At 38.0% G+C, this 22,006-nt stretch overlaps 1 long non-coding RNA gene across 1 annotated transcript; it reads right to left on the bottom strand.

Annotated features, from left to right (window-relative positions):
* Nucleotides 1–5,674: 5,674 nt before the first annotated feature.
* LOC119069026 lies at nucleotides 5,675–20,485 on the bottom strand. The gene is made up of 3 exons (XR_005086265.1): nucleotides 20,476–20,485; nucleotides 15,100–15,112; nucleotides 5,675–5,799 (listed from the first exon to the last, which is right to left on the bottom strand). It is a non-coding gene; the product is annotated as an uncharacterized LOC119069026 (long non-coding RNA).
* Between the last annotated feature and the right edge of the window lie 1,521 nt (nucleotides 20,486–22,006).

Below are 22,006 nucleotides of genomic sequence, written 5' to 3'. Positions count from 1 at the left end.
GCCAATTCTGAATTTCTCCGTGCTCTTATGAAGTTTTATACATGAAGTAGCATTTTTGTACACATATCGAATTGTGTTGGAGTACCTTGAGTCTACTCTACATTCGTCTAATGCGTCCAATATCGACCATGTTTCCACTGAATCGAAAGCTTTTTCGAAGTCTATGAATAGCAAGACTATGTCGATGTTGTATTCACGACACTTCTCAATAAGCGTTCTCATCACCTGCAAATGGTCGTTTGTGCTGAAACCAGATCTGAAAGCAGCTTGTTCAACAGGTTGGTAGAAGTCGAACTTGTTAGTGTTCCTCTTCGTAATGATTTTCATAAACAACTTGTAGAGTGTTGACAATAGGCTTATGGGTCGGTAATTTTCCAGCTTTGTTATGTCTCCTTTTTTATGCAGCAATGTAATTACCGCATTTTCCCAGGCTTCTGGTACTTCTTCCCATTGGAGACATTGATTAAACAAAGCCGTGATTGCCTTTAATAATGAGTCTCCACCTAGGTTAATGGCTTCCACTGGAACACCATCTTCTCCGGGAGACTTTTTGTTTTTCATCTCGGCTACTGCAGCTTTGACTTCATCAACAGTTATGTCGGGCATATCCTCCGATCCCACGTTTCTTATTATTGGTCTATCTTCGGTTTCTTCCGTTGGGCTCTGTCTTGCTGAAGAAAACAAATTCTCATAAAATTCTGTTGCAATGTTTAATATCGCATTTCGATCCGTTTGGATCGTTCCTGTTTTGTCTCGTAATTTGAAGATTTCTTTTTTGGCGTTTGTCATTTTTCTTCGTAGGACTTTCATATTGCAGTTAGCTTCAATTATGTTTTGAGCCAATTGGACATTATATTTTCTTTCATCTGATCTCCTTGCTTTGTTGATACTTTTAGACAGGTTCCGGTATTCCACCGAATCTCGTCCTCCGTTTTTTACCAACTCTGCTCTGCTTGCGATCAGGTCTAATGTTTCTCTGCTGAGTTTTGATTCTTTCCCTTGGACGGATTTGCATTTGGATTTCATGAAACCCATTATTGTATCGACGATTTTGGTATTCAATTCGTCCAATGTTTCACATTGATTGTTGACGTTATCTAATTCGGCAGTCATTTTCGTAGCAAATTCTTCATTTTGTGTGTAAAGCCGTTGTACGTCAATCCTTTCACTTTTCTGAACTAGTTGTGATCTTTGAAATCTGGTATTTAACGTGACTCTTGCACGAACCATTCGGTGATCACTACCGGTTGAAAAATTGTTTAGGACCGTAACGTTCTTAACGGTTGACTTACAGCCAGTTATGATGTAATCGATCTCATTTTTCGTTACACCATCTGCACTAGCCCAAGTCCATTTCCGTTGAGGCTTTCCTGCAAAAAATGAATTCATTGCGTACAAATTGTGTTGCTGTAAGAAGTTGAGTAAAGTATTTCCACGCTCATTTCTTTGGTCGTTGCTAAAACTACCAACAGAAACTTCGGAGTCTTCTTCTCGTTTTCCCAGCTTCGCATTGAAATCACCGATTAGATATTGGTAATGTGAAGGGTTTTCGTCCAGAGCTTTCTCGACATCTTCATAGAATCTTTCTACTTCTTCGTCATCATGGGTGGACGTGGGTGCGTAAACCTGAATTAATTTGACACTGTATCTGTTATTTATCTTCAGGATTACGTATATCACTCGATCGGATATGCTTTTCGTGTGAATTATGCGATCCGACCACCGCTTGTTTATGAACAATCCGACACCGTGCATCAGCATCTGACTGTCACTTCCTCGGTAGAAGAATGTATGCCCTGATTGTAATTTCAGGCATTCCTCTCCAGGTTTTCTCACTTCGCTCACTCCCACAACATCCCATTTTATCTTTTCTAGCTCTTCTTCCATTTCTTGCATTTTTTGTCTTGACGACAATGTTCTGGCATTATATGTGGCAATGTATAATTCGTTATGGCTTCGTTTGAAGGTTTTTAGCATTAAAACACCACGCTTGCTACTGCGGGTTGGTGAGTATGAAAGCTTTACTTTGCTCGCCCCCGGTAATCCTCGAGCTCTGACCCGCACATTTCTGCACGTTCCGGGACCACCGTGCCTATCAAAGTGCACAGTGCCCGACGGGGTAGTGTTACTCTTTTTGAACATTCTTTTCCATAAAGCTTTGCCCATTCTTTTGAACCTATCTGAGCAAAAGGTTATTCGTCCTTTAAAAGCTTAACCTAGTAGCTAATAAGAATTCTGGGATCGTTCTATCCTTTGGCTTCCTGATCGTGTTGTTTCACCTCAACGTTGGTCCCTTAACCCCAATTCTTTCGGCTTCCAGCTCACGATTCATTCAACCTTAAGATTGATCTATCTAATCCTATCTTATCTACTGCTACGTCCTCGTTAAACTTCATTCCCTCCACTCTTTTTCAAACTGGCTTGGGACAGTCTTTGGCGGTGTTAGATTTTGATTGTTTACACGTAAATATAAGTTTTTTTTAAACTTCATAACAAGGTCCCTCTCAATAGAACATACTGACAAATTAAACCCGGGTGAAAATGTCGGTCTCATGAGACCACGAAATACGTATTCTCAACGGTCTAACTCCAGTCTCAAAATTGCTGGAATTTTCATTTCGGTCTCAAAATATTTTTTGTGTGCTAAATACATTTTGGATGAACGAATGAGAATGCTGTAGGCTCAACGAGTAGTCTCTTTTCGATAAATGTCTTTGCCAGACCTTGTGAGGCTGAATGAGTGGTCTCATTGCTTATATGTTTTCAGATCGCTTCAGACGGAACGAGTAGTCTCTTTGCTAACATCTATGCGTGATCTGTACGAGACTGGATGAGTGGTCTCGTAGCAGTTATATCTCCAGATCGCTTGAGACTGAACGAATAGTCTTTTTGCTAACATTTATTTGTGAACAGTGCGAGACTGAATGAGTGGTCTCTGTGGCAGAAAATATTGAATTGTGGAGACTGACTGAGTGGTCTCACGATGGAAAAAATATTTCTTTGGACTTGTGAGACTGGACAAGTGGTCTCATTGTAGTTATGTTTTCATTTCGTTTTTTCTTGGACTTGTGCGCCCGGTTGAGACGTCTCATTTTCAGAAATTTTTTTCCGTTTCTGAGACCGGTAGAGACGTCTCTTTGCTAGAATAATTTTTGTTGGACTTGTGAGACCGGTTGAGACGTCTCATTGCTAGAATAATTTTTGTTGGACTTGTGAGACCGGTTGAGACGTCTCATTTTCAGAAAATATTTTTTTCCGTTTCTGAGACCGGTAGAGACGTCTCTTTGCTAGAATAATTTTTGTTGGACTTGTGAGACCGGTTGAGACGTCTCATTTTCAGAAAATATTTTTTTTCACTTGTAAGACCGGTTGAGACGTCTCATTGCTAGAATAATTTTTGTTGGACTTGTGAGACCGGTTGAGACGTCTCATTTTCAGAAAATATTTTTTTCCGTTTCTGAGACCGGTAGAGACGTCTCTTTGCTAGAATAATTTTTGTTGGACTTGTGAGACCGGTTGAGACGTCTCATTTTCAGAAAATATTTTTTTTCACTTCTGAGACCGGTAGAGACGTCTCTTTGCTAGAATAATTTTTGTTGGACTTGTGAGACCGGTTGAGACGTCTCATTTTCAGAAAATATTTTTTTCCGTTTCTGAGACCGGTAGAGACGTCTCTTTACTAGAAAATTTTTTGTTGGACTTCTGAGACCGGTTGAGACGTCTCATTTCAGAAATTATTTTTTTCCGTTTCTGAGACCAGTAGAGACGTCTCTTTACTAGAAAATTTTTTGTTGGACTTGTGAGACCGGTTGAGACGTCTCATTTTCAGAAAATATTTTTTTTCCGTTTCTGAGACCGGTAGAGACGTCTCTTTGCTAGAATAATTTTTGTTGGACTTGTGAGACCGGTTGAGACGTCTCATTTTCAGAAAATATTTTTTTCCGTTTCTGAGACCGGTAGAGACGTCTCTTTACTAGAAAAATTTTTGTTGGACTTCTGAGACCGGTTGAGACGTCTCATTTTCAGAAAATATTTTTTCCGTTTCTGAGACCGGTGGAGACGTCTCTTTAGTAGAAAATATTATTTCGGATTTTTGAGATCGGTTGAAACGTCTCTTTGGCAGAAAATATTATTTCGGATTTTTGAGACCGGTTGAAACGTCTCTTTGGCAGAAAATATTATTTCGGATGTTTGAGACCGGTTGAGACGTCTCATTTTCAGAAAATATTTTTTTCCGTTTCTGAGACCGGTAGAGACGTCTCTTTGCTAGAATAATTTTTGTTGGACTTGTGAGACCGGTTGAGACGTCTCATTTTCAGAAAAATATTTTTTTCCGTTTCTGAGACCGGTAGAGACGTCTCTTTACTAGAAAAATTTTTGTTGGACTTCTGAGACCGGTTGAGACGTCTCATTTTCAGAAAATATTTTTTCCGTTTCTGAGACCGGTGGAGACGTCTCTTTAGTAGAAAATATTATTTCGGATTTTTGAGATCGGTTGAAACGTCTCTTTGGCAGAAAATATTATTTCGGATTTTTGAGACCGGTTGAAACGTCTCTTTGGCAGAAAATATTATTTCGGATGTTTGACACCGGTTGAGACGTCTCATTTTCAGAAAATATTTTTTTTTCACTTCTGAGACCGGTAGAGACGTCTCTTTGCTAGAATAATTTTTGTTGGACTTGTGAGACCGGTTGAGACGTCTCATTTTCAGAAAAAAAAAATTTCACTTCTGAGACCGGTAGAGACGTCTCTTTGCTAGAATAATTTTTGTTGGACTTGTGAGACCGGTTGAGACGTCTCATTTTCAGAAAATATTTTTTTCCGTTTCTGAGACCGGTAGAGACGTCTCTTTTTCGTGTGGTCTCACAATGGAAATTTTTTCAAACTAGTGAGACTGACTGAGTGGTCTCATGATGGAAGAAAGTTTCACGTGAAGTCCACTGTAAATTCAAAATGAAACGCACAACAGCTAAATCAAATCGTTGAATTTAATCTACTCGCTTTATTATCATTTATTTTTTGATTCATTGGTTCATCATTCAAATTCTGAAATGCGCTTATAGCGTGAAGATTAAAAAATTTTCTTCAGAACTGTGAGACTTGTGGTCCACGATGGATATTTTTTTTTTAAATTTTGTGAGTGGTAGTGCGTACAAACAATCATTCAATCAAAAAAAAAACGAAAATTGTACTTCGGGTTTTGAAATCGAAGTGCAGTGTAGAAATAACAACAGAGACATTCAGTCTGTGCAAGCTTTAGCGAACGAACTAAATAATTTTTGTTTAATTTACGCAAAGTTTTGCTTTCTTCCATCATGAGACCACTCAGTCAGTCTCACTAGTTTGAAAAAATATTTCTTCCATTGTGAGACCACACGAAAAAGAGACGTCTCAACCGGTCTCAGAAGTCCAACAAAAAATTTTCTAGTAAAAAGACGTCTCTACCGGTCTCAGAAACGGAAAAAAATATTTTCTGAAAATGAGACGTCTCAACCGGTCTCAAACATCCGAAATAATATTTTCTACTAAAGAGATGTCTCCACCAGTCTCAGAACGGAAAAAAATATTTTCTGAAAATGAGACGTCTCAACCGGTCTCAGAAGTCCAACAAAAATTATTCTAGCAAAGAGACGTCTCTACCGGTCTCAGAAGTGAAAAAAAAACATTTTCTGAAAAAGAGATGTCTCAACCGGTCTCAAAAATCCGAAATAATATTTTCTACTAAAAAGACGTCTCCGCCGGTCTCAAAAATCCGAAACAATATTTTCTACCAAAGAGACGTTTCAACCGGTCTCGCACTGTCCACCCATATTTATTAGCGATGAGACTACGCACTTAGTCTAAAGCGATCTGGAAACCTAACTACAATGAGACCTTTCATCTAGTCTCATCATTTGTAACAACGGTTCAAAAATAGAACTACCAGTACATATGTCAGATTTAGCAGCAAGCATAAGGTCGTTGGCGGTCCGCACTGGAAAGTTAAGCATCATTGGTCGCGGTTAGTACTTGGATGGGTGACCGGAAAAAACATCACGAAATAAAAAAAAAGGTAAAACTAAAATTCATAAATTCATAAAATTTACTAACACTTCTCTACATTTACAATAGCGAATTATAAAAAAAATGAAAAGTGGTGGCCATCTGTTGACTCAATAAAGAAGTATACGAACAAAAAACTCGAAAAATGAGAGACGTCTCAAACAGTCTAAAAAAAACTCGAATATGAGAGAAGTCTCAAACAGTCTAAAAAAAACTCGAATATGAGAGAAGTCTCAAACAGTCTAAAAAAAGCTCGAATATGAGAGACGTTTCAAACAGTCTAAAAAAACTCGAATATGGGAGACGTCTCAAACAGTCTAAAAAAGCTCGAATATGAAGAGACGTTTCAAACAGTCTAAAAAAAATCTTTTTTTTTCCTGTCTTTAAAATAGCAATTCGCAATGAGACCACTCAGTCAGTCTCACCAGGTCTAGCAAATCCAAAACGAGACCACTCAGTCAGTCTCACCAGGTCTAGCAAATCCAAAACGAGACCACTCAGTCAGTCTCACCAGGTCTAGCAAATCCAAAACGAGACCACTCAGTCGGTCTCACCAGGTCTAGCAAATCCAAAACGAGACAACTCAGTCAGTCTCACCAGGTTAAGCAAATCCAAAACGAGACCACTCAGTCAGTCTCACCAGGTCTAGCAAATCCAAAACGAGACCACTCAGTCAGTCTCACCAGGTCTAGCAAATCCAAAACGAGACCACTCAGTCAGTCTCACCAGGTCCAGCAAATCCGAAACGAGACCACTCAGTCAGTCTCACTAGGTCTAGCAAATCCAAAATGAGACCACTCACTTAGTTTCAGGACGTCTCGCAAATTCAAAACCATTCTCGAATGAGACGTCTCACCATTCTCGGATGAATTCCGATGAACAATCTCGATGAATTTTCGGTCTCAAAGGTCAAAAATACGTAGTCTCACTGCCATACAAGCGAACCGGTCTAAAATAGGTCTCAGAGACCACTTTTTTTTTTCACCCGGGAAATGAAAAATCATATATATTTAAATGTGTGGTAGACAGTAAAAAGGGACTCTTAAGAGTCAAACCAAATCGAAATTTTCTGGCGTGAAGTGACAGTTTTGACATTGACATTTTTGACGTTGTCATTTTTGACATCTGAAAGATTTCGTCATAACCTCAACTGAAAACGTGAACTGTTCACAAAACTTCTCTTAAAACAATTAATTTTGAATTATATTACAATATTATCGTAAATATTACAATGAGGCTACTATAACACTGTAACTGCGTGACCTTCCCAAAGTTTACAGCCTTGGTTTTGAGAGAGTAAGTGCAGAGACCGGTAGTGATCACCGAATGGTTCGTGCAAGAGTCACGTTAAATACCAGATTTCAAAGATCACAACTAGTTCAGAAAAGTGAAAGGATTGACGTACAACGGCTTTACACACAAAATGAAGAATTTGCTACGAAAATGACTGCCGAATTAGATAACGTCAACAATCAATGTGAAACATTGGACGAATTGAATACCAAAATCGTCGATATAATAATGGGTTTCATGAAATCCAAATGCAAATCCGTCCAAGGGAAAGAATCAAAACTCAGCAGAGAAACATTAGACCTGATCGCAAGCAGAGCAGAGTTGGTAAAAAACGGAGGACGAGATTCGGTGGAATACCGGAACCTGTCTAAAAGTATCAACAGAGCAAGGAGATCAGATGAAAGAAAATATAATGTCCAATTGGCTCAAAACATAATTGAAGCTAACTGCAATATGAAAGTCCTACGGAGAAAAATGACAAACGCCAAAAAAGAAATCTTCAAATTACGAGACAAAACAGGAACGATCCAAACGGATCGAAATGCGATATTAAACATTGCAACAGAATTTTATGAGAATTTGTTTTCTTCAGCAAGACAGAGCCCAACGGAAGAAACCGAAGATAGACCAATAATAAGAAACGTGGGATCGGAGGATATGCCCGACATAACTGTTGATGAAGTCAAAGCTGCAGTAGCCGAGATGAAAAACAAAAAGTCTCCCGGAGAAGATGGTGTTCCAGTGGAAGCCATTAAACTAGGTGGAGACTCATTATTAAAGGCAATCACGGCTTTGTTTAATCGATGTCTCCAATGGGAAGAAGTACCAGAAGCCTGGGAAAATGCGGTAATTACATTGCTGCATAAAAAAGGAGACATAACAAAGCTGGAAAATTACCGACCCATAAGCCTATTGTCAACACTCTACAAGTTGTTTATGAAAATCATTACGCAGAGGAACACTAACAAGTTCGACTTCTACCAACCTGTTGAACAAGCTGCTTTCAGATCTGGTTTCAGCACAAACGACCATTTGCAGGTGATGAGAACGCTTATTGAGAAGTGTCGTGAATACAACATCGACATAGTCTTGCTATTCATAGACTTCGAAAAAGCTTTCGATTCAGTGGAAACATGGTCGATATTGGACGCATTAGACGAATGTAGAGTAGACTCAAGGTACTCCAACACAATTCGATATGTGTACAAAAATGCTACTTCATGTATAAAACTTCATAAGAGCACGGAGAAATTCAGAATTGGCCGAGGTGTAAGGCAGGGTGACACCATTTCACCGAAATTATTCACGGCGATTCTGCAGAGTATTTTTAGGAAGTTAAACTGGAGTAAAATGGGAATAAAGATAAATGGAGAGTACCTGAGCAATCTCCGCTTCGCTGATGACATTGTACCGATAGCAGCGAATCTAGGTCAGGCTCAGCTTATGCTACAACAGTTAAGTGAAGAGGCGAGCAAAGTTGGCCTCAAGATGAACTTATCGAAAACAAAAGTCATGACCAACATCGGGGACGATAGAGAAATCAAAATTGGTGACACTGTCATTGAACGAGTCGACAGCTATGTATATCTAGGACATAAACTGAAGTTAGGTCTGGACAACCAAACTGCAGAAATAAGACGTAGGATTGGTCTTGCATGGGCAGCGTTCGGAAAACTCAGACTAATTTTCAAAAGCAAAATGAATAACAGTCTGAAACGCAAAGTTTTCGACACTTGTGTCCTTCCAGTGCTCACTTATGGAGCGGAAACGTTAACTTTAACAAAAGCATCCGAAGATAAATTGAGAGTGACACAAAGAGCCATGGAACGGAGTATGCTCGGAATAACACTCAGAGACAGAATGACGAATCAATGGATTCGACAACAAACCAGGGTCGTTGATGTCATGGAAAGAATAGCATCTCTGAAATGGAGCTGGGCGGGACATATTGCAAGAAGGACAGACGAACGTTGGACCAAAAAGATCATGAACTGGCGACCATATAAAAGACGAGCTATAGGTAGACCACCAGAGAGATGGACAAATGGAATTAAGAATATTGCAGGTACAAACTGGCAGCAAATGGCAATGGATCGTACGAAATGGAAAGAAGTTGGAGAGGCCTACATCCAGCAGTGGATAGAAACAGGCTGAAAAAGAAGAAGAAGAAGAAGAAGTGCAGAGAAATGATAACAGATGGCGTTGCTGCCGCCTCACCAGAGATAGAATGCGTATGACGACATTTTTGAAACTAATTGAAACACATGGCCCGGCTGTAAAAAAATGTGGTTATGTCACCATATATGAAATAATAAAAAATAATAAATTTTCGACTCGAAGGATTCGAGCCAAACAAAATGTAATTCTTTTTTCTCCATGTCAAACTGACCGTTGAGATATTTTTTTACTAATTTAATTAGTATTAACCGAAATATCCCAATAGTGTTCAGTATGATATGGGGAAAAAAAGAATTACATATTGTTTGACTTCGATTTGTTGAGTCGAGAATTAATTATTTTCAAAAATCATCCATACATCGAATGAGGTTATGTGTGACGGCCCAATTTTCAGCATTTTGGTTCATATTTTGACATTTGACTCGTTGTATGAAAAGTGGCGTCATACGCATTCTATCCGGCTGGGCTGGCGCAGCGCCATCTCTTATCATTTCTCTGATTAAGTGTTCTTCTTCTTCTTTTTCAGCCTGTTTCTATCCACTGCTGGATGTAGGCCTCTCCAACTTCTTTCCATTTCGTACGATCCATTGCCATTTGCTGCCAGTTTGTACCTGCAATATTCTTAATTCCGTTTGTCCATCTCTCTGGTGGTCTACCTATAGCTCGTCTTTTATATGGTCGCCAGTTCATGATCTTTTTAGTCCAACGTTCGTCTGTCCTTCTTGCAATATGTCCCGCCCAGCTCCATTTCAGAGATGCTATTCTTTCCATGACATCAACGACCCTGGTTTGTTGTCGAATCCATTGATTCGTCATTCTGTCTCTGAGTGTTATTCCAAGCATACTCCGTTCCATGGCTCTTTGTGTCACTCTCAATTTATCTTCGGATGCTTTTGTTAAAGTTAACGTTTCCGCTCCATAAGTGAGCACTGGAAGGACACAAGTGTCGAAAACTTTGCGTTTCAGACTATTATTCATTTTGCTTTTGAAAATTAGTCTGAGTTTTCCGAACGCTGCCCATGCAAGACCAATCCTACGTCTTATTTCTGAAGTTTGGTTGTCCAGACCTAACTTCAGTTTATGTCCTAGATATACATAGCTGTCGACTCGTTCAATGACAGTGTCGCCAATTTTGATTTCTCTATCGTCCCCGATGTTGGTCATGACTTTTGTTTTCGATAAGTTCATCTTGAGGCCAACTTTGCTCGCCTCTTCACTTAACTGTTGTAGCATAAGCTGAGCCTGACCAAGATTCGCTGCTATCGGTACAATGTCATCAGCGAAGCGGAGATTGCTCAGGTACTCTCCATTTATCTTTATTCCCATTTTACTCCAGTTTAACTTCCTAAAAATACTCTGCAGAATCGCCGTGAATAATTTCGGTGAAATGGTGTCACCCTGCCTTACACCTCGGCCAATTCTGAATTTCTCCGTGCTCTTATGAAGTTTTATACATGAAGTAGCATTTTTGTACACATATCGAATTGTGTTGGAGTACCTTGAGTCTACTCTACATTCGTCTAATGCGTCCAATATCGACCATGTTTCCACTGAATCGAAAGCTTTTTCGAAGTCTATGAATAGCAAGACTATGTCGATGTTGTATTCACGACACTTCTCAATAAGCGTTCTCATCACCTGCAAATGGTCGTTTGTGCTGAAACCAGATCTGAAAGCAGCTTGTTCAACAGGTTGGTAGAAGTCGAACTTGTTAGTGTTCCTCTTCGTAATGATTTTCATAAACAACTTGTAGAGTGTTGACAATAGGCTTATGGGTCGGTAATTTTCCAGCTTTGTTATGTCTCCTTTTTTATGCAGCAATGTAATTACCGCATTTTCCCAGGCTTCTGGTACTTCTTCCCATTGGAGACATCGATTAAACAAAGCCGTGATTGCCTTTAATAATGAGTCTCCACCTAGTTTAATGGCTTCCACTGGAACACCATCTTCTCCGGGAGACTTTTTGTTTTTCATCTCGGCTACTGCAGCTTTGACTTCATCAACAGTTATGTCGGGCATATCCTCCGATCCCACGTTTCTTATTATTGGTCTATCTTCGGTTTCTTCCGTTGGGCTCTGTCTTGCTGAAGAAAACAAATTCTCATAAAATTCTGTTGCAATGTTTAATATCGCATTTCGATCCGTTTGGATCGTTCCTGTTTTGTCTCGTAATTTGAAGATTTCTTTTTTGGCGTTTGTCATTTTTCTCCGTAGGACTTTCATATTGCAGTTAGCTTCAATTATGTTTTGAGCCAATTGGACATTATATTTTCTTTCATCTGATCTCCTTGCTCTGTTGATACTTTTAGACAGGTTCCGGTATTCCACCGAATCTCGTCCTCCGTTTTTTACCAACTCTGCTCTGCTTGCGATCAGGTCTAATGTTTCTCTGCTGAGTTTTGATTCTTTCCCTTGGACGGATTTGCATTTGGATTTCATGAAACCCATTATTGTATCGACGATTTTGGTATTCAATTCGTCCAATGTTTCACATTGATTGTTGACGTTATCTAATTCGGCAGTCATTTTCGTAGCAAATTCTTCATTTTGTGTGTAAAGCCGTTGTACGTCAATCCTTTCACTTTTCTGAACTAGTTGTGATCTTTGAAATCTGGTATTTAACGTGACTCTTGCACGAACCATTCGGTGATCACTACCGGTTGAAAAATTGTTTAGGACCGTAACGTTCTTAACGGTTGACTTACAGCCAGTTATGATGTAATCGATCTCATTTTTCGTTACACCATCTGCACTAGCCAAGTCCATTTCCGTTGAGGCTTTCCTGCAAAAAATGAATTCATTGCGTACAAATTGTGTTGCTGTAAGAAGTTGAGTAAAGTATTTCCACGCTCATTTCTTTGGTCGTTGCTAAAACTACCAACAGAAACTTCGGAGTCTTCTTCTCGTTTTCCCAGCTTCGCATTGAAATCACCGATTAGATATTGGTAATGTGAAGGGTTTTCGTCCAGAGCTTTCTCGACATCTTCATAGAATCTTTCTACTTCTTCGTCATCATGAGTGGACGTGGGTGCGTAAACCTGAATTAATTTGACACTGTATCTGTTATTTATCTTCAGGCTTACGTATATCACTCGATCGGATATGCTTTTCGTGTGAATTATGCGATCCGACCACCGCTTGTTTATGAACAATCCGACACCGTGCATCAGCATCTGACTGTCACTTCCTCGGTAGAAGAATGTATGCCCTGATTGTAATTTCAGGCATTCCTCTCCAGGTTTTCTCACTTCGCTCACTCCCACAACATCCCATTTTATCTTTTCTAGCTCTTCTTCCATTTCTTGCATTTTTTGTCTTGACGACAATGTTCTGGCATTATATGTGGCAATGTATAATTCGTTATGGCTTCGTTTGAAGGTTTTTAGCATTAAAACACCACGCTTGCTACTGCGGGTTGGTGAGTATGAAAGCTTTACTTTGCTCGCCCCCGGTAATCCTCGAGCTCTGACCCGCACATTTCTGCACGTTCCGGGACCACCGTGCCTATCAAAGTGCACAGTGCCCGACGGGGTAGTGTTACTCTTTTTGAACATTCTTTTCCATAAAGCTTTGCCCATTCTTTTGAACCTATCTGAGCAAAAGGTTATTCGTCCTTTAAAAGCTTAACCTAGTAGCTAATAAGAATTCTGGGATCGTTCTATCCTTTGGCTTCCTGATCGTGTTGTTCCACCTCAACGTTGGTCCCTTAACCCCAATTCTTTCGGCTTCCAGCTCACGATTCATTCAACCTTAAGATTGATCTATCTAATCCTATCTTATTTACTGCTACGTCCTCGTTAAACTTCATTCCCTCCACTCTTTTTCAAACTGGCTTGGGACAGTCTTTGGCGGTGATTAAGTGTTGCTTTCAGAGAAACGATAAGTTGGTACGCCTGTGAAGTACCAAGTTATCATTTCTCTGGTTGTTTTATTTATCAATTTCTGTTATTATTTTATACTTGATACGACCATGCGTCATCAGTTGACACTTCAAGCTGTTTATCAAAATAATTTATTCAAAACACTTAAAACATCTATAGGATTGTTCCAAATAACTGTAACCCGAACTTTGACAACACGAACGACGACGATTTCATCCACAGAGATAAACATAACCTGAACGTCAACAAATTTCTTTGTAAATTTTTCGTTAAAAAATAGTCAACCTAAAAGTTGAGGTTAAGCTGTCTTTCGAAAATAATGTAGAAACATTTGAAAAAGCGTGCGCAATCCTTTTTACGTACACTGAATTCTTACTATCTTGCGATCTGAGTATAAGTGGTTGATAACAAGGGGAATCAACTGAGACGTACCTCATCTTTTATATTTTGAATGTACAATCACTGACCTATTATTTTAAAAACATCTAATTTAATGAATCCAAGGATGATTAGTGAGTTTGCGTAAATGACATATAAGCTATAAGTCAACTGATAAGTTGGAAATTTTAAGTCACATCTTCATACTAGATGTTCTGCAGGTTTCTTATTTCCAACTTATAATTTATGTCATTTACGCAAACTCACTAGTACTATCTTTCGATTTATGCAATAACCGTTCCCGTTGCCTTTAGTCCATGTTCGATGTAGGAGTGAGATCGTAGTAGAAGGTTTTTGCAAATAAGAGATTTAGATAAACTTAAATTTATAAGTAATAAGCCAAAATGATTTTTTCCCCAAATTTTTTACATAAAGCAGCTAAAAATTGAAAATAAAGATACCCGTGTCTCGTCTTTTGACGAAAAAACTTAAAACCGGAAAGATTTTCCACTTTTTAAATTCCTGAAACATGTGATTTGCGCCATTTCCCACCCAAATTCCACATAAGGTCTTTGCCACTTTACAATTACAACCCAGTTTTGACTGATTCAATGAATTTTGTTCGCTTTCTTCTTCCTCTTATCTGCATCAACAGACAATAAGAGAAACGTCGTCTGCCGTCTGCCGCGCTCCGTTCCATTGCACAGAAAATAGAGTAACGTACCCAAGGGTTCACGTTAAGTGAGGATACAGAAAAGACAAATGCTGTTTCGACCTCGGGTATCGACCATCCTCAGTTGTATCCATCGATACCCTTCCCAAGACAGCAGCAAACTTTTTCTTTGGACTAGCATTTAAAAATTTGCATAAAACACTTGCCATCTACTGATGGAAATAGGATACGTTATAGAAAGCTACTTCGAAGATAACCCTATCGTAGAATCAGAAACAAAATCACCGTCGTACAACGCAAGTAAGAAGAAAAACCCAAAGTTCTAACAAAAAATTTTTAACAAAAAACTCCTTTCTACGCATATAGAAACATGGCAGCATATAGAAACCTGACTTATAAAAAAATTAAGAGAGATAAACATTTGCTAAAACCTTGTACTCAGGCACACACTTTTGTATAGATTTTTCAATTTAAGTTTATATTGCCGCCCATAAAAATGGCGGAAGGCACTAAACGTATAAAGTTTCGGCGCGACGAAAATACAATCGGCGGCGGCGTGGGCTATTATTTTTCGGCGGCGTCGCGCCGAAAATTTAGCAAAAAATCAGCGGCGCGCCGGCGTAAAATCGGCAGTGCACACCTCTAAATTTTACATTTCGAAATAATCTTGGAACAAACCTATAGTTTGTGGATTTGAGCACTACTTCACAGGATCGTCACAGGACGCTGTCAGCAACTCGGCATTCTTGCAATGTAGTTGGAAAAATGTTTTGTAACGCTTGACCGAATAGTACAAGACCTGCCAAGATGCCTTAGGGAATTTGCCGAGCGGTAGACGTTCCCAACAATAATAAGCACACGACACTAGATTGGTTGTTAAACTCTTTATTTAATAAACACTCAAATTAAGTCTCACAAATTCAATTATTATTCAAACTATTTTCTTATTCAATACATCGACCGACAGCAACACTATGCACAATTAAAATTGTTAACACAAAGAGAATGAGTAAGCTCTTCGATCCTCCCTTTATACACAATTTAACATTACAGGGATAGCAAGTCGTAAAAAATCCATTAAAACTAATCGTTTTCCCATATATGCTTATGCATAAAAAACCGAGATTTTCGTCTTCGGAATTCCTTAATGAGTTTTCTCTCTAAGTGGTCTTTCTACCGTACGAGTTTTTTCATACATTTTCCATATAGTCAATGTATTCGGAATTTCCCATAACTCAAAAGACTTTCTTGAGTAGAAATACTCCCGCAAGGATATGACCGTTATTTAACTGACGAATTTTAACTATTTTAATTTGGTTCTATATGTTTAGAACTGAGTCTAAAACTCGGCGTTAACTTGAATCAAACGCCTTTCATTATGCTATCTTACTGTTCAGTGTACTAATGGAAGTTTCGAGAAAGCTTTCTTCCATGGATTGTTACTTTAAAAGGAAGGGTAGTGCTAGTGCACAATTTTAGGGTTTTGGGTCATTATTGGAACTGTGGCAGCTAGACTATTGGTTTCGTAACAAAGTCTCATAGTTTTCTTCGTAGAACGGTGCGGCATTCTTGAAAATTGTCGGGCAGTTGGAAAAGTGTTACAATTATAGGGCTTCAGTCTATTTATGCAATTATTCAAGTTGCAGTATTAGTTTCTTCAGGAAAGTCTCAAATGAGTGTTTCAATTTTAGGGTTTGCAATTGCGGCAGATAGAATATTATTTTCTTAGGCAAAGTCACAGAATTTTGGGTGTAGAACAGCAGTGCGTATATGACAAGGTATTAATTTCTATGTTAAAGTCATAGTAGCGCTTTTGGCAAATGTAGCGCTTCTGACAAATGTAACTAGTTTCTTCCAAGGCGATAGACTGTTGGGGTTTACAGCCAAAGTTTACAGCCTTCGGGTTTCTTCGGCAAATACTCAGTTTCTTTTTTTATGTGATACTTTTTGCAGATACTATACCTGTTATTGTGTTTTCTTTGATAAAATCATCAGAGTATAAGAACGGTGTGGCAATCTTGAAAAATGTGGGGCAGTTGGAAAAGTGTTTCGCATTTATACAAATTCCCTGAATAAAAACTAACTTACAAAAGAGCTGATATCAGACAAAAACCTCTAAGAAGACGAAGGGTGATGAAGTCTTTTACTTACAAAAGTATTGATATCAGAAAGGATGACGCTCAAAGCTCCTATACGCAAAAAATTTAACTTTAACATCAATTCTTTATATCAAAAAAATTGCGTCACAAATGGCAGATGATTTCGGTTCTATATCTATATACTTATAACTTGAGACACCTAGCCCAAAACTTATAACTTATCCCTTATGGCTTATAACTTGCTCCCTAATATACAAAATAAAGTGTTTTAAGCCGATGGAGGTACCAAAAAAATTTATGTGTTATGGCAATGAAAATGGTGCTACGCTCATATGAAATATGCATTTACATTGCTTAATCATGTAAAGTACATTAAGTCCTTGACTTCAAAAACCTTTTGATGTAAGGCCCTAACTTGATTTCTGAAAAACTAATCTCGTTTTACTCGGCCGTGATTCTGGAAAGAGGATGATCCATTATAATTGATTCCTTAATGTACGGTATTAAGGAAGCTGGGAAAATTAATGAAAAAGAAAACGGGCGAGCCAAGATCTCGTGACTTCCTACTACAACGCATTTCAATCGCAATAAATTAAATGTATTTATGTAATAAAAAAAAATTCTGTGATAAATAAAGGAAAAATTTATAAAGCCTGATTGATAACAATAAAAAACATTTTGGAAGAATATATTCAAAGGAGCACTTATTTGGGAATAATTTCACATATATTTACAAAAATTCCCAAATATTCCCAAATAATAGGCCCTGCGTCAACCTATATAACGCCCTTAGAGCATGAGTTGTACTCTCAAAGATTACTAATACTGGACAATGTATCATACATATTTTAACACTGAAAAATCTGTAAATAATGTCATACGAAATAGTACCCTATTTGCGAGCAACACAGAGAAACTTAATTTCATATCAAATCGAAACCCTGTGCTCCCATCAAGAACACCTACCAAAAGAGCAATCTAATCTATCCATTATCTACGCGGTATTCTTACCGACTCAAAGTCGTTGTATCTGGCCCTGGGATCAATACTTTTGTTGCTCGTAATGCGAAAATCGGTCTATGTAACTCTATGGTTAATAGGTCATTATGCAGTCGCATAAGCAAATAACGATTTACAATGTAGTCTATATCATCATGAATAATTTTTTTTTACATAGAACTTAAGCAAAAACTTGTGTTTGGTACCAACATCAGCATTATAAATCAAATCTTCATTTTAAATATTGAAGGAGGCCATGACTTTCAAATGAAAGCGTCTTTACAATAAATTTCAACGTTGTCTGAACGGGTACATTTTATATAATCGAAAGCATGGAGAATTCTAATCTTATTGAATTAAAAAAATTGAAAGATCTATTTTCAAAGCTAAAAAATGTAGCTGAAAATATAAAGGTGAGTGCTGCTACACTATTATATTGGTACGGAAAGAACGCGTAAGGACAATATGTAAAATAAAGAAATTTTGTGATTTTAAAGACGTTGAACGAGAGTGTCAGATTCAATGGCGAATTGGCGCATAACCGGAATACGAATGTAAGTAGACTTTCCAGTAAAACATTTGAAATTGTTCAATGTAAAGCTCGAGAGCGAAATCGAAAATCAACATAGGGAAATCAGTGGATTGGATCATTTATTCATTCCTTTAATTTGACCGTTGTCTTTCCAAAAGGTTATACGGGATGTCACCAATTGTTTACCAGAGCATACCCATTCGTTTGCATTGAATAATCCGGATCGCGTACCGGCTGTACAAGATGCTATCGATTCAAATGGATTCGTTGATAAGGATGATTCGATGATAAATCACGGAAATGAATCGACCGTGCATGCTTTAAATGTCGGAATGTATTGTGGTAGTCAAAATCATAGTACGGCTGGGAATGTAAGTAAAATTTCAGTTCAGAATAATTGGCCCTCTTGGGCATCACAATTATAGCTTTGAATCGCGGGGAAAACCACAATCTAACTTTGCTCAAAATATTACAAAAAATTTACGAAATTCAACACTGGTACACTCACAACTAAATTGTATGAAAAATTGAAAGTTCTAACTAAATTGCTTAATGGTTTGCCCCTCGCTATTGCTAATTTTGCTAATTTTCATAATTTGACCGTTGTCTTTCGAAAAGGTTATACGGGATGTCATCAATTGTTTACCAGAGCATACACATTCGTTTGCATTGAATAATCCGGATCGCGTTCCGGTTGTACAAGATGCTATCGATTCAAATGGATTCGTTGATAAGGATGATTCGATGATCAATTACGGAAATGAATCGACCGTGCATGCTTTAAATGTCGGAATGAATTGTGGTAGTCAAAATCATAGTACGGCTGGGAATGTAAGTAAAATTTCAGTTCAGAATAATTGCCTCTTTGGGCATCATAATTATAGCTTTGAATCGAGGGGAAAACCACAATCTAACTTTACTCAAAATATTACAAAAACTTAACGCAATTCCCCACAATTAAATGAAAAATTCGAAATTCTAACTGAATTGCTTCGAGCGATTCGTTTGAAAAACGGCCTGCCGAAATCCAAAAAGCCATTTTTTTTAATTCGTCGATACTTCTGGCTTGTGGCTAGCGAGAGTAGATCTCAAATTATACCGTTAAAGCCACATTCGGCGATACACTACCCATGTATGTTTGGTGTTATTAGAAAGCTGGGACAAATAGTAATTAGAAGAATTCCCTTTCTAATAATGACACCTCATGCAGCCGGAGAAATATCCATGAGAAAAGTGGATGTTTTCGGTTTTCGATCACCTCTCGCTGTCCACATAAGCATCGACGAATTTAAGCTTCTAGGGACCAATACCTTCGGCACATATTTTTTCATAAAAAGTCCTTTTATTATCAGTCCTTTATCAAGTAAATAGTGAGAAGTACCAAAAGAATCCTTTTTAATGGTTTATCCTTTCCAATGGGGGACTGAAGTTTCAATAATTTCGATAGACAACATCATCAAATTCTAAAATCAAATCAAATTATTCTACTCTATCGTAAAATTACAAACATTTATATTTTTAATTAATTGTTTTCTGATTTTCAAAGATCAGTCAAACATAAAAAAGACTATACCTAATCTATATGCCTCTCTTTTCGTCTCATGTCATTTTTTCTTAATTCTCTCACGAAAAAGGTTTGCCTTAGGGTTGAATTTTAGGTCGTAGTCGAATTTGAAATATAAATTAAAAGTATAAAACTTGAAAATTCGGCAATAGTGTTGAACATTTTTTTGTTTACAATAACATTCTTAATCTAAATACAAAAAATGTCAAAAGTTCAACGTCCCATTGCTAATGTTGCTAATTATTGCTTATTTGACCGTTGTCGTTTCGAAAGGTGATACGGGATGCCATCAATTGTTTACCTTATGCGAATGGTCCGTTTGATATGGATGACTCCAATGGCATGAATGGAATGTATAATCGATGCGGTTCGAACGATGCGGATAATCTTATAGAAAACGACTATTATAACAACTCGATTGAAACAAATTCCTGTTTTAATTTTGGAAATGCAATGGAAAATAACGCAATGAGTATTCCGCTGCCATACGATTCACAATTTAATGAGAGACGTTTACAATCGATACTTAACGGAGTAAGTATTTCTAATAAATATTTGAAAAGTTAGTCGAGATTTCTAGTTTTTAATGCAGCCACTTTTGCTCACTTTCGGAAGTATTTTTTGATTACTTAACGACTTCTCTAGTTCACAAAGTTGAAAAATCAATCACTTTCAACAGTTAGTAATAAACTTCATGACTCATTCCGGATGTTTACAATTTTACAAAGGCCTATCCTTATACAAATGTTATTAGTAACGCTCTTTGTAATTCGCTCTTTACTTCTCTTCTGTACCGTATGGTGCAAGTGCAGAGAGCCGCTGTCATTAATAGTACATTTTCTACCTTGGTGTATATTTCGAGAATAACTTCGTATGTACAATTGTATATAACGAGCGCCAGCGAGTGTATATACAATTGTACATAAGAAGTGATTCGAGAAATATACACCAAGGTAGAACAATGTTTTATCTCCTGCAAGCTGATATTTCAGCACAAACGACCATTTGCAGGTGATGAGAACGCTTATTGAGAAGTGTCGTGAATACAACATCGACATAGTCTTGCTATTCATAGACTTCGAAAAAGCTTTCGATTCAGTGGAAACATGGTCGATATTGGACGCATTAGACGAATGTAGAGTAGACTCAAGGTACTCCAACACAATTCGATATGTGTACAAAAATGCTACTTCATGTATAAAACTTCATAAGAGCACGGAGAAATTCAGAATCGGCCGAGGTGTAAGGCAGGGTGACACTATTTCACCGAAATTATTCACGGCGATTCTGCAGAGTGTTTTTAGGAAGTTAAACTGGAGTAAAATGGGAATAAAGATAAATGGAGAGTACCTGAGCAATCTCCGCTTCGCTGATGACATTGTACCGATAGCAGCGAATCTAGGTCAGGCTCAGCTTATGCTACAACAGTTAAGTGAAGAGGCGAGCAAAGTTGGCCTCAAGATGAACTTATCGAAAACAAAAGTCATGACCAACATCGGGGACGATAGAGAAATCAAAATTGGTGACACTGTCATTGAACGAGTCGACAGCTATGTATATCTAGGACATAAACTGAAGTTAGGTCTGGACAACCAAACTGCAGAAATAAGACGTAGGATTGGTCTTGCATGGGCAGCGTTCGGAAAACTCAGACTAATTTTCAAAAGCAAAATGAATAATAGTCTGAAACGCAAAGTTTTCGACACTTGTGTCCTTCCAGTGCTCACTTATGGAGCGGAAACGTTAACTTTAACGAAAGCATCCGAAGATAAATTGAGAGTGACACAAAGAGCCATGGAACGGAGTATGCTTGGAATAACACTCAGAGACAGAATGACGAATCAATGGATTCGACAACAAACCAGGGTCGTTGATGTCATGGAAAGAATAGCATCTCTGAAATGGAGCTGGGCGGGACATATTGCAAGAAGGACAGACGAACGTTGGACCAAAAAGATCATGAACTGGCGACCATATAAAAGACGAGCTATAGGTAGACCACCAGAGAGATGGACAAACGGAATTAAGAATATTGCAGGTACAAACTGGCAGCAAATGGCAATGGATCGTACGAAATGGAAAGAAGTTGGAGAGGCCTACATCCAGCAGTGGATAGAAACAGGCTGAAAAAGAAGAAGAAGAAGAAGAAGCTGATATTTCATACATTAGCGAAATAACCACAAATATTTGGATTTAAAACTAATTAATTAAGCATGTTGTTTTAAAACGCATTCACAACAAAAAAAAACATCATATAGAGAATCCTTTATTTACTTACTCACACATATATACTATCCACCTCAACATTTCGTTCAAATCACATCATTCCGACTACTCTGATTATTTGATCGATGTAGAAGTGACTA

This window comes from Bradysia coprophila (genome assembly GCF_014529535.1).
Source record: "Bradysia coprophila strain Holo2 chromosome X unlocalized genomic scaffold, BU_Bcop_v1 contig_212, whole genome shotgun sequence".
Taxonomy (NCBI): Eukaryota; Metazoa; Arthropoda; class Insecta; order Diptera; family Sciaridae; genus Bradysia; species Bradysia coprophila.
The sequence above is the reverse complement of the archived record's forward strand: the minus strand, read 5'-3'. Positions and strand labels throughout refer to the sequence as shown.